Raw genomic sequence first — 13353 nt, 5'->3', positions numbered from 1 at the left:
GCAGTTAAATAGCCGGCTTACATGTTGTATACTATTTTCAAACTTCCAACTTCCATAATTGAAAGTATTCATCGCATTTTTTACGTCCCAGCAGGTAAAACAGGAGAAACAATTACAACCTTAAAATTTAAAGATACTCATAGTTTTATAATTTTTTCTATAAAAAAGTATAAAAAATTAAATTATAAATAGTACTTCATTTTTGTTTTAATTTTTATTTTCTGATATTCGAATAATAGATATAAAATTTAATTAGCCATATTATTTTATTGATAAGTATTATTAAAATATTAAGGTAAAAGTGTGTGTAATTCGTGGGGAGGATTGATTCATTCAATCCAATACCCTTGGAGGGTAATGGATGGCAATGCTGTAGCCAATGAAGTTCTAACTGAGGCTCGGCTATTGCTGTTATTACCCTACTGCCATGATCAGAGCTTAGCTCAATAACACCTTATCCCTACACTGTCCTCTACAGATAACGGGGAAGATGAAAAGCATTCTTGCTTCGCCCCTTTAAGCCAGTCCTTATAAGGACTAAGTGTAATTCGTAAATGTCTCTCTTATGAACGGCAATTTCTTCGAATTAAAAATAAAGATTATTCACAGTTCTGGGACATTTTCCCCTTGAAATCGATGGAAGAAAAAAATTTAGTTCAAATACAAATGAATACAGCGACATCAAACTACTTCAAGACATATCTATCTAGAAAATTAGGGATAAGCTTTCAATGCGTATACTGAAGGATGTACAGGCTTAAGATAAAGAAAAGAAATAAAATATATAGAGGAATTTCGTGTTGTACTGAATACCATTTCATGTATAAAATAGTATATCGTATTACTAAGTTTCACTGGGCCCCTCTTATCCCCGCTGAACATACTTTCACCTCTAATTGGATTGTTCTGGACCAGGTATTTTCCTTCATGGCAACAACATGTCCAAAATGGATCTGGACTCTTCCATCAAGATAACATCCCGATCGTTGGCCTACTGGACGTATTCTGTGTAGTTGGTCCAGAATACCTCAGGATACTTTCCGTGGTCAAGGAGAGTCAGTACCAAGATGGGTGCAACGGTTATCTGGGCCAAGGAGGTCAACACACTACTAGATTAGGTGGTAATGTTTTGGCTTATGAGTATATCAGACGTTTACTTACAAACCTAAAAATTGCTTACAACCTTCATGCAGAAGTTGTGATGGAGAGAGGGTCAGAATATACTACCGGATTGAAAAATGCATGCTAGGAGCTCAAGGACATTGACACAAACTTAGAGGGAGGAAGAAATAAATATGCCATTATATAGGAGAGTTTAAGACATGTTCGATTTTTGAGCAAGTTTTCTCTCTCTCTCTCTCTCTCTCTCTCTCTCTCTCTATATATATATATATATATATATATATATATATATATATATATATATATATATATATTAAAGTAGTGATTCTGAAGACCCTTATAATGAATTCAAAATGGAGAAAGCGATGACATATAGAAAAGACTCGATTAAGAAAGAGATCCTGCACGTGAGCAGAATTCTAAATTGTAAACTTAAGTTCTAAGTCAGAACTTAAGTTTACAGGAAGCGATCGAATTGAAGTAAATGGAAGAGTATTCAGGATTCAGATAATGTTTTCCTCCCCCTCCATCTTGATAGCACTCTTCTAAGGGGGTTGGAGGAAGAAAATTACCGGGAAAGCGCTTGCTTTCCTCTTCACAGTTTCCTTTTTTGTTGTTGTTGTTGTTGTTTTTAGCACGGTGGAAGACGCGGATGATTTCTCCTGGAATGCCTCGCAAGATGTATTGCTAAGAATTCTTCAAGTCAAGAGATTTAAAAAAAAAAAAAAAAAAATCAGCCTTCATTCTTTGATCGATTCGGTTATTGTACTCAGAGGGGGATAGCACGACAGCGCCAATTAACTTGAGACAGTTTAAAGTTCATCGAGGACCAACTCTAAAGTGGTTGTTCTGCTACCTTTTTTTTTTAAAGGCACTTCATGTTGTTTTCACTTGTTTGGAGAAGACAGGTGAGGGAAAGAGTCATAAACTCAGTTCAATTATAGGTCCTCTTTGGGGATATTAATGGTACGAAAGACGACAATGAAATTCGTTATCTTCTCTATCATTGTACCATGAATAGTGATCAAGTAGGCTTTTTGTTCCTTTTTTTTTTTTAAATAAGTTCTTCCATTCCTCGCCAACGATGATAATTTGATCTTCTAAAAATATGCTGCAATATTATAAACTAGCTACATGTGTTGGGTAAGATCTACAAATAGCTGAAGAATAAGAGGAATGTATCTGAGTCTCTAGTCATGTGGCAATGCATTTGTCATTGTACAGTCAACCCGAAGCTTATATGAAATTTTGAAGTACCTACCTTCATTTTCAAATGAGTTCTAACTGCAAACAAACATGTAATCCAAACGTTTGGGTGAGAGATTTTATGTAATCGAGATCTAAATGAGTGCATGAGAACTACAGACTGTTTGCTTTTAGTCCCACACATCACATTAAAAAGAGGCCTATAATTGAGCTTTTTTATTATAGAAATTACGATGATAAATTTAAAACTGACACCGTGACTTCGCTAGACGAGATAATTTCAAGATTAATTCAATATTTGAAATTACAAACGTCTGGTTATTTCATAATTAGTATTCGTTAAGTGTAAGAGTAATGTGTCGCTTGCTTTCTCACTCCGAAAATACTTGTAGTGGAAGAGTGTTAGTTTTAGTAAAACACCAGTCGTACGTTGAAAGATAGAAATGCTTGAGAGGTTTAAGCGTATCAATACCATGTATAGGAAAGCGGTTTAAAAGAAAGAAGGAGAAAGAAGGAACCCATTGATATGAACAACTGGATGTTGAACACTGACTGTCTTGTCCTCTTTTTTCCATTTTTTTTTTTTTTTTTGGAAATAGAACAAGACAGATTGAATGAAAGAGGAAGATAAGAAGTTCATTCGATAAATTTGAAGGTGTGTACGTATGTTGACCAGCATCTCTTCGTGTTTTTGCAAACTTAGAAGAAATTGAAAGTATCATGGAAGCCCTTTCCTTAGAATAACTGTAAAAAGACACAATGCAGGAGCTGAACATCAATGAGAAAATTATTGGAAAGAGTTTGTTAGGTTCTATTAAGAGAATTGGTCACTCCTGGATCGTCATAATCGGTACTTACAAGTTTTCACTGCCCACGACTGGTCAAGTGTCCTTGGATTTCCTATCCTTAGTTTTATTAGGATAAAGTAGTGTTAGCTTTAAGCCTATTGAAAATTATAGCTATAAGCTACGTGTACTCAATTGATGAATTTGTTTTTGCAAGATGAAAATTTATTGCAAGATTTTTGCAATTTTCAATTTATTGAAAATTTATTGCATTTTTGCAAGATGAAAATATGAAAATTTTGCAATATGAATATATATATATATATATATATATATATATATATATATATATATATATATATATAAAATTTATAAAATATATATATTATATTTTGCAATCTATAAACTACCAATTAATTAATAAAAAATTATTTTAAAATTTACAAAATTCTAGCTAATACTTAAAATATTCTAAGACACGATTTTATTTTTTGTATAATGTACAATAGATATCTTTATGGCAAGATGCGAATTTAACGAAACAAAAATTGTTTTTATTTTGTTCTTCTTTCGTCTTTAAATCAAGATAAAATATTAAGTTTTAATGAGAATGATACAACTAGTTTCAGCCTTTTATAGTCTTCTTCAGGTATCCACTAAATGTAGAACATAATAATAAAAATTGAAGTTACAAAAAATTGAGAATTATGAGAATATATAAAATTATGTCAAATATAGAGTTAAGAAATACAGAGAAATTCGTAAGATGTCTTTTCCCCCCTCATTTCCCCCCTCATTTGATTAAAAATTTTAAGAAATACAAAGAAATTCGTAAGATGTCTTCCCCCACTCATTTGATTAAATTAGGATATAATATTTGCTAAAGTTGAATCCTTTTCGTGCTCTTTCTTTGAAATCATTATTTTATCCTCCAACAGAATATGTAAACACAAGGTTTTTATCTTATTTCTGAACAAATATCCATAACGATTAAAAACAAACCTCGTGACAATGAAACATTTAAAAACATTATAATCTAATAATAATAATAAGAGTGTTCACAGCACTATTCCCAACAGGACAGTGTCTTCAGTTAGAGTGATGAATTTAGTGTTTGTATTTTATTAGAAATGCTATTAGGGTTTCTGAGTTCAAATTTCCTGTTTGCTTTCTTTCAATAAAATTTTTAATTTTCTTTATTCTTCTAGAAGAAAGTATAAAATGATATTAACACGAAACAAGGACAGTGAGTTTTAAAATATTGATTTTATACTGCTCATTTGAAAAATTATTTCGGGGGAGGGACATAAGAATCAATAGCTGAACACCATGAAAAAAAAAATTATTTAGATATACTCATATCGAAATCGCAAAACAATAAAGCAAACATGACTAATTAGTAGCATAAGAGATAGTGCCCCTTCTTTCCATAGGAATCCCTTTCTTTCTAGACAAGATTATTAATTTCAATAATAATATTTTTGTCCAAATTGTGTATACTAATTGCATGGTTAATATAAAGCAAATAACATAACATTCTGTTACACTTTTTTATTATTGTGATTTTCTTGAGACGCTATATGACAAACACTTAAAATGTCAATAAATATATTAATAGTATTCATTTCTATGTATATATATAATAATGTATTTTAAATAAATTTCTTGTAAAATATTTAAAATTACGATTGAACTTTAGAATATAAAAATAAGTTTAAAAGGATTTTTGAGACACCATAATCTAGATCAGTGGTTCTTAACCTTTTCGAAGTCATGGACCACTTTTGATTATAAGAAAAATTTGGGGAACACCAAAAGCGTTAGGGTCATAAAACTAACAATAAAAATATGCATGGACTTGCCTTTCACAAAAATGGAACTTATTTTAATGCGATGCTTGAGCTTGTCAGCTTTTGCAGATTTCAGCAATATCAGGTCTAACATGTGATATAGTTACCCTCATCTCTTTGTCTATATTAGTAAGTCTTTCACGCTTTTTAGTTTTTATATGGGTTAATATTGAGAAACAGACCTCACACAAATATGATGTTGAAAACTGTAACAAAATTTTCAATACCCTTGTGGAGAGAGTTGGGTATTCGGCTTGGACAAAAATCCAAAATTCCTCAAGAGTTATTTCAGAGAATTTCATTTTTAGAGTACCATCCGTTGACAAGGTAACTAATTTTTCTTCTTCTTGTAACAAAATTCACATCTCGCTGTATTAAGTGTGCCAAATGGATTTCGTATCCAGTCATAATTGTGTGTATTTAAGGAAGAAAAGTAAGTTGAAATCTTTTCTTCCAATATTGTTAAGTGTTCTGTTATAACGGAAATAATTCCCTCGACATTTTTATTATGGAGCGAAGGAAACATATCTACTGTATTTTTTTCTGATATGCGGTTTTTCCAAAGAGATACTTGTTTTCTGAAAAGCTGACAATTTTTCAATGGATGTCAAAATATTTTCATTTTTCCCTTGGATACTTATATTAACGCTATTTAAGTAATTACAAATATCTGTAGTAATTATATAAGTAATTAAAAATATAAATATGCCAATTTAGCATATCAAATATCGTTTTGAAGACATTTTACCAAAGCATCTGTACCTTCATTTTGAAAAAAGGCCAATGAAGTTCTAAAATTTGGAAAAGCACTTTACCGCTCGATAACCATCTGATTTCGGCGTGCAAAAGCAAAGATTCGTACTTAGCTTCCATAGATATGCAAATTTTTTTTAAAAAAGGCGCGCTTTTAAGGTCTTGACTTGACTTAATTTATCATATTTACAACTTGGTTTAGTTTTAATATTGCCGGTAATATTTTTGAAAAAAAAAAAAAAAAACAGTGAGTAGATATAATTATTCGGGTATATTTTCTTTCCAAGGGTAACAAATCGTTTAATAGCGCCTAGCATATGGAGCATCGTCCGTACAAATTCCTACACACAATTCCCATGAAATTTAAAAATTTCTAAATATGACGTAATAGAGTCAAAAATATCTTTTCCTGTTGTACGTTCGGTAAGTTCTCTGCAGCATAGAAATTGATTCATTAATGAACCATTGCGCTATTTGGATAATTTTTCTGAGTGTAAATGGAAATATTTTTTTCCAATTACACTCAGAACTGTGTCATGTGACATCTTTCACCAGCGGAACACTTCTAACCAGTTCTCGGAACACAAGTATTCCAGGGAACACCTGTTAAGAACCACTGATCTAGATTCTAGAATATATGAATCAAAATTTATTCTAATAAAATAAACGTTTTTTATGGACCTCGTGTGATGGCCGGGCTAACAATAGCGCCGCTGTAACCCATGCATGTCGTAAGAGACAACTAAAATGGGACTAGTTTCGGGAGTTTCGCTCTCTTATGTTTCTTCCGAAATTTTGCTCCCGGTGAGGGGAGGCTTAGATTCCGGGGGATTTGCCCTGAGAGAGCATTTTGAATCTCTGGGGAGGGTGTTCTCCGGCGTGACCCGTGAGGGGGGGCCTTGTCGGTGGATGCTTTCCCCTGGAATATGAGCGGTTCTGCTCAACTATGGAACCAACGCTGAGTTGGACGGTCTTTCGGCTACTCGTAGGGAGTGGTCTGGAGAATTGTCTTAAATTTTAGAGGCGGCTTTACTTAAAAATCCCGATGTAACCCATGCATGTCGCAAGAGGCGACTAAAATAGACACAGGGTTTCGAGATTTTCGCTCTCTCAGTTTCCTTCCGGAATTTTTCTCCCGGTGAGGGGAGCCCGAATTTTTGGGGGGTTGCCTTGGGAGAGCATCTTAGATTTCAGGTGGTTTGCCCTGAGAGAACATTTTGAGTCTCTGGGGAGGGTGTTCTCCAGCGTGGCCCGTGAGGGGCCTTGTCGGTGGATGCTTTTCCCTGGAATATGAGCGGTTCTGCTCAGTGGTAGGGGGAGCGTCACTGAGTGGAATCAGCGCTGAGTTGGGCGGTCTTTAGGCTACTAGTAGGGAGTAGTCCGGGAAATCGTCTTAATTTTTAGAGGGGGCTTTACTTAAAAATCCCACTGCACCCATGCAGGTCGTAAGAAGCGACTAAAATGGGACGAGTTTCGCTCTCTCAGGTTTCTTCCGGAATTTTGCTCCCATTGAAGGGGGCTTAGATTTCGGTGGGCTGCCCTGCGAGAGCATTTTGAGTCTCTGTGGAGGGTGTTCTCCGGCGTGGCCCTTGAGGGGCTTTGTCGTTGGATGCTTTTCCCTGGAATATGAGTGGTTCTGCTCAGTGGTGGGGGATCAGTCACTGAGTGGAACCAACGCTGAATTGGACGATCTTTCGGCCACTCATTAGAAATGGTCTGGGGATCGTCTTAATTTTTCGAGAGGGCTTTACTTACATACCAGACTCACTGTAGCCCTTGCATGTCGTACGAGGCAACTAAAATGGGTACCCAGGGAGGTTAATGGATGGTAATGCTGTAGCCAATGAAGTCTTAACTGAGACTCGGCTGTTGCTGTTACTCTCCTGCCATGATCAGAGCCTATATATTATCTCTATATTACCCCATCCATACATTTTCTTCTACAGATAACGGGGAATATGAAAAGCATTTTTGCTTCACCCATCTAGCCAAAAAAAAAAAAAAGAAGTTTTTTGTGGTTTCTGTAATATGATGTTAATGGGCTATATAAAAACAATCGATTATGCCTATGATGACGGGATGGTTAACGATCAACAGCACTATTAACATCACACATGTATATGATAAGTTAAACTGTATATGAATGTTTACTAGCGGATACGCCTGTTCTTACACGATTACAGAAAGCGAAGGGATGGTCTGCAGTTACCACTTGGTGCAGCAGCGCCCATGAATGCATCTGTGAAAACAAATACAATTTATATATAAAAGCAACGTATGCAATCCACTTAATAGATGACCTGCACAATCGAGAAATCTTAAGGGAGGTTTTGGTAAGTAAGAACAATATTCTAAATATGAGAACAATATTTAAGTTTAGGGATATTGCATCCCATATTGTTTCTTAGCCGAATAAGAAACTCAAAGAGTTTCGAGAACTCAAAGTTCACATTATGGGTAAATACCAAGAATAGTGATCGGATCTTGCTCCACCCTTTCTATGAGTTGCCTCAGTTTGCATTACCAAATGGATCAGGTGCCACTATCCAGGTATTTGCTTACGCTTGGAATCGCCGAACATTACATAGTTTCTATATTCGGCTCGAAACTCTTTGAGTTTCTTATTGAGCTAAGAAACAATATGGGATGCAATATCCCTAAACTTAAATAAGTTCATGTCGCTGAATTGAATCCTTTGGTTCTTCATATAATTAGTAATGAGAACAATATTTTAAGATCGGCGGATTTGAGATTTATAAGATGTTAGAAGTTGAGTAGGAGGGAAGAAATGTTTTGAATGTAAAAGAATGCCAAGTTTTCTGTAGCACTGTTGTTTTGGGAGCATTGAAATTCATAGATTATGTTCATAGTGAAATTAGTTGTCTCCATATTTTTCGAGTATTTGTGTTTCTTGCAAACATGGTGAGCAAACTCACTGGACTAGCTTAGTGATGATAGTTTATGACAAATTTCGGAACTTTCTAGGGCATAGTCATGTTTAATATGCTTTATTTTCAAGTTAATTAGAGCTATTATATTATATTATATTATATTATATTATATTATATTATATTATATTATATTATATTATTTAAACATATTTTTAATACATTAATAAAAAAAAGAATATTCTAAACTGCTATGAAGGCAGTTACAAATCTTAAAGGGGCGAAGCAAGAATGCTTTTCATCTTCCCCGTTATCTGTAGAGGACAGTGTAGGGATAAGGTGGTATTGAGCTACTAAAACTCTGATCATGGCAGGAGGGTAACAGCAATAGCCGAGCCTCAGTTAGAACTTCATTGGCTACAGCATTGCCATCCATTACCCTCCAAGGGTTATTAATCACCGCATCTCACGGTTGATTTTCCTTTCTCACCACCCGGCAATTACAAACTTAAAAGAACTGTGCGATGGACTGAGTCCTTGACTCTTTATCCCGTCATCTGAATGAAGAAAATCTGTGTGGATGGGGCGTTATTGAGCAAAAAGCTCTCTAATCATTGCTGGGTAACGGCAATATTCGAGCCTCAGTTAAAACTTTATTGGCTACAGCATTGCCATTCGTTACCCAACAAGTTCTAAAAAGGACTTTCAAGATCTAACCTATCTCCAAGCCGGCAGTTACAAACCATTTCGATTAAGAATATATATCTTATTGATATGAATAAAGAAATGGTGTATTAATGAAGAATAATATAAATTCAGAAATGATAGGGAAAAAACCTAAGAATTCAATATTAAGAATTCTGAGAATAATATGTAAAAGATCAATTGCTATAAAAATAATCCACCTTTACTACATAGATTTTAAAAAAGCATTTGACATCATCTCTTTCCCTAAAAAGTATAGAAATCTTAGAAAACATCGGCCTGCACTCAAAAGATTTAAGGATAATAATAAAAAACAAACTTATACCGGAATCAACAATCTGTAATAAAAATAAACAACGCACTTTTATGATGGTTAGTTGTAAAAAGAGGAGTACAGGAAGGATGTGTGTTTTGTTGTTCAGGATCTTTTCGGAAAGAGTCGTGTACGGAATCACAATACAAAGAAGCATCTCAATTGATGAAAGAAACATAACCTAAGATATGCAAATGACATAGCACTTATCAGTGAAAATGCACGGAATCTGTGCAAAGTATAGTTAATAAACTAGCAAAGGGCTGTGGTTAATTCGACTAAAAATAAATACACTGAAAACAATAATAATCTCTTAAAATACAATGGATAAAAAATAAAAACCGAAATGACCAACTCATAGAACAAGTAGACAGATTTATATATGTGGGAAGAATATAAAAAGCCAAGGCGACCTCTCGCTCAGAGAAGCAAAAATACTTATTAAGTACATATAAATATAAGAATGTGAATGATGTTCTATTCCACATAAATGTACACCCCCAGAAACATGGACCACTGGAAAAGAAAGGAAGAATAGACGGATGGCTTTGGAGATAGGGTTACTAAGAAGAATAATGTGAATTAGCTGGATAAAAAAAGGTTACAAACAATCAAATACTCGAAAGAGCAAATAAACAACAACAAAAAAACTTACTGAATGAGATCGGGAAGAGAAAAATAAAATTTTTAGAGCATTCTCTAAGATAAGAAGGAATGAGCAATGTGATCATCACAGGGATGAAGTGGAAGACAGTATGAAGATCTTAGACACGCACAAGACAGGAATAAGTGGGAACTATGGAAGTCTACCTCCTGATTGAAGACAGTACTTGAATAAATATTTATAAAATTATCTAAACTAGTATATTTTAGAGTTTGAAGGAAAATATTTGATGATTAGTGACACTGGTTTTTTTTTCCATGCCGTTAACCAATTTCGCCGAGGTTTTTACACGTCAAGATTCCTTGAAGTATGTCCTAAGGTCAATACCCTCGCATTTCAGACACGTAAACATGTCCGTTATCAGTTTATCAACAGATTTAGTTGGGCTAACTGTAATATAATAATCTAATGTAATTTTTTATTTCTTCTCTGCGTTTACTTGATGTAGTCTCATTCATCCTTGCTTACTTTCAGAGCTACCACTTCAGCCGACACTTGCAAACTGCATCCATCCGTCTATCCCATGAGAATATGAAAATGTCTTTTATTTCATGGACCTCCTACATCACCGGCGTTCATTCATGGTTTGTTTTGGTCCTCGTCACAATTCATTGTCGGAATAGAAAGAATCTTAGCCTCGCAAAAAGCAGAAATGTATTCAAGGAAGGCCAACACTAAGCTGGTGTAGTCGTTGCAGTGAACTTCTTTGTCTGAACAAGCAATGTTGACAGTTTGTCAGGTAAAGAAAAAAAAAAAGAAAAAGAAAGAGAGAAAAAAAAAGGCCTCGAGCGGCACTTTCTCCGCTGCCTAATTAGTCTTCCGTGTCGGACGCGTTGCCGTATCCACCACTAAAAAGAAAAGAGCGGACAGTGTAAAAGATACATACGTTTTTCTTTTTTTTTTAGCCCTCTTAGAGAGAAAGAAAGAAGAAAAAAATCCATCGCTGTTGATACGGAAACTAAGAGCATCTTAATACTCAAAAGGATTTGACCGTCTTTGTTCATCGAGAAGGCAGCGATAAGTCAGTGGCTACAGAAAAATGCGCCAGTTAAAGAAATGCATCTATAGCTGTTGTTGAAGGCAGATAAAAGATGAAAATCTTCCTTACCCCCCCCCCCCCCCTCTCTCCCACATATAAACTGTTGACCGGAACACATTTGGAAATGATGTTTACTTTTTTCGTGCTATTCCATGCATAGGTTGTTTTGTGAAATACATAAAATACGAAGTGATAACGAACAATGAATACCAATAGAGTTGCTTTTTTGTATTATGTGTAAGTCCTGTAATATGCATGTTGCCTTTACCGTCGTGTTTTTATATTATGAAATTACATTTATGTTTTTAGGGTTGTACTGTGTCACATACAGATAGTTCCCATGCTAACTCAAATTGAATCCCCTCCCATCAAGTTTTTTATTAACTAAAATCAGTATCCTGTGAATTTACTAGCTTACTATAGGTTTACAACCTTTTGTGGATGAGATTCATATACAAAAAAAAAAAAAAAAAAAAAGAAGAAAATCTCGAAATGGTGGAGAGCTGTTCTCGTCTAGATGGCCAAAAGGTTTTGATTTATAAACTTAACTCAATAATTTTTACGTAATGTAATTATTTGAGTGTTATATTTTTGCGTGTTTTCTTATTTCGAAATCATATTGACACAAGCAGCTTCCTTTTGCATACCTGTAAAGCTATAAATCAAATCTTTATTACTGATTAAGTTTTGTTATAAAAAGGAAATTTACTGAAAAAACGTACCTGAAAATCTTGAGCAGACAGATGATCACATATTTGTTACACTTTTTTCTAAAGTTGTTTATCTGAAAGATTTGTTTATTTTAATTTATTTAGTACTAAATGCAGTAATGAAGCCGGGATTATACGAGATGAGAAAATGGGTAACGAAGAAAGCCAAAATATATTTATGAAAATATGGAAAAGCAAGAATATAATACTGTAAAACCAAAGAGGAAAAACAAAAATACAAGAAATAGAAGACTTGGCTTGTTGTGAGACTTAGTTTGAGTGTAAAGGAGAGTAATGTTATGTATTTGCCATCTGATTGAGATTATGTAAAGTCTTTGCCTGTTTATTGCGTATTGGTCAGTTGTTAGAGCTAAAGGCTCTGAGCAACGTAATTTGATCCCCCCCCGGCACGAAACCGATGGTGACATATTCAATATCCGAGATACGTTTTTGTTGTATACGTAGCGATATTTCAGCAGCGGTAGTATTTTTTACTCATGTTCTTTTCTTTGTGTTTTTGCTTTATGGTTTGATGTAAGCAGTCATATTTGGCTTGGGGGGGGGGAGAGAGATTTGTAATCACGGTAATGTTCTATTAAACGCGATTGAACACAACGGAATAGTAGTATATCTGATGTATCAGGGCATCTGATATCGCATCCAGGTTAAATATGAATTCGAGGCTTGAAGTTGAATTTGTACACAACATTATGACGTAATAGTACTATCGGTCGTTTATCAATTCGTTTTTGAGGATCTGCACTTTGCAGAGTAGAATGCAAATGAATTTTTTTTTTTTTGGCTAGATGGGTCAAGCAAGAATACTTTTCATATTCCCTGTTATCTGTAGAAGAAAATGTTATGGAGCTATAGGCTCTGATCATGGCAATAACCGAGCCTCACTTAAAACTTCATTGGCTTCAGCATTGCCATCTGTTACCCTCTGGAATATCTCATTCCACTCCTTTTTTTTTGGCTAAATGGGTGAAGCAAACATGCTTTTCATATTCCCCGTTATCTGTAATGAAAATGGATAGGGTAATATAGAGCTATAAGCTCTGATCATTGCATGAGGGTAACAGCAATAGCCGGGTCGCAGCTAAGACTTCATTGGCTACAGCATTGCCATCGATAAGTGCCCATTTTGGTCGCCTCGTGCGACATGCATGGGCTGCAGTGGGGCTATTCTTATCCCGTTCACCACACGGGGTAAACGGAACTAGTTCAATAAATTGCAAACAATTCATGAAATGGTGTATTTAGTAAATTACAAAATATTTAGATTATTTTAAGGTTATATTAATTTCAAATTAATTGT

The sequence above is a fragment of the Typopeltis vanoorti genome, chromosome 13, assembly GCF_054136105.1.
Source record: "Typopeltis vanoorti isolate ZY-2024b chromosome 13, IOZ_Tvanoo_1.0, whole genome shotgun sequence".
In the NCBI taxonomy this organism is placed as follows: domain Eukaryota; kingdom Metazoa; phylum Arthropoda; class Arachnida; order Uropygi; family Thelyphonidae; genus Typopeltis; species Typopeltis vanoorti.
This window is presented reverse-complemented; position numbering follows the sequence as displayed.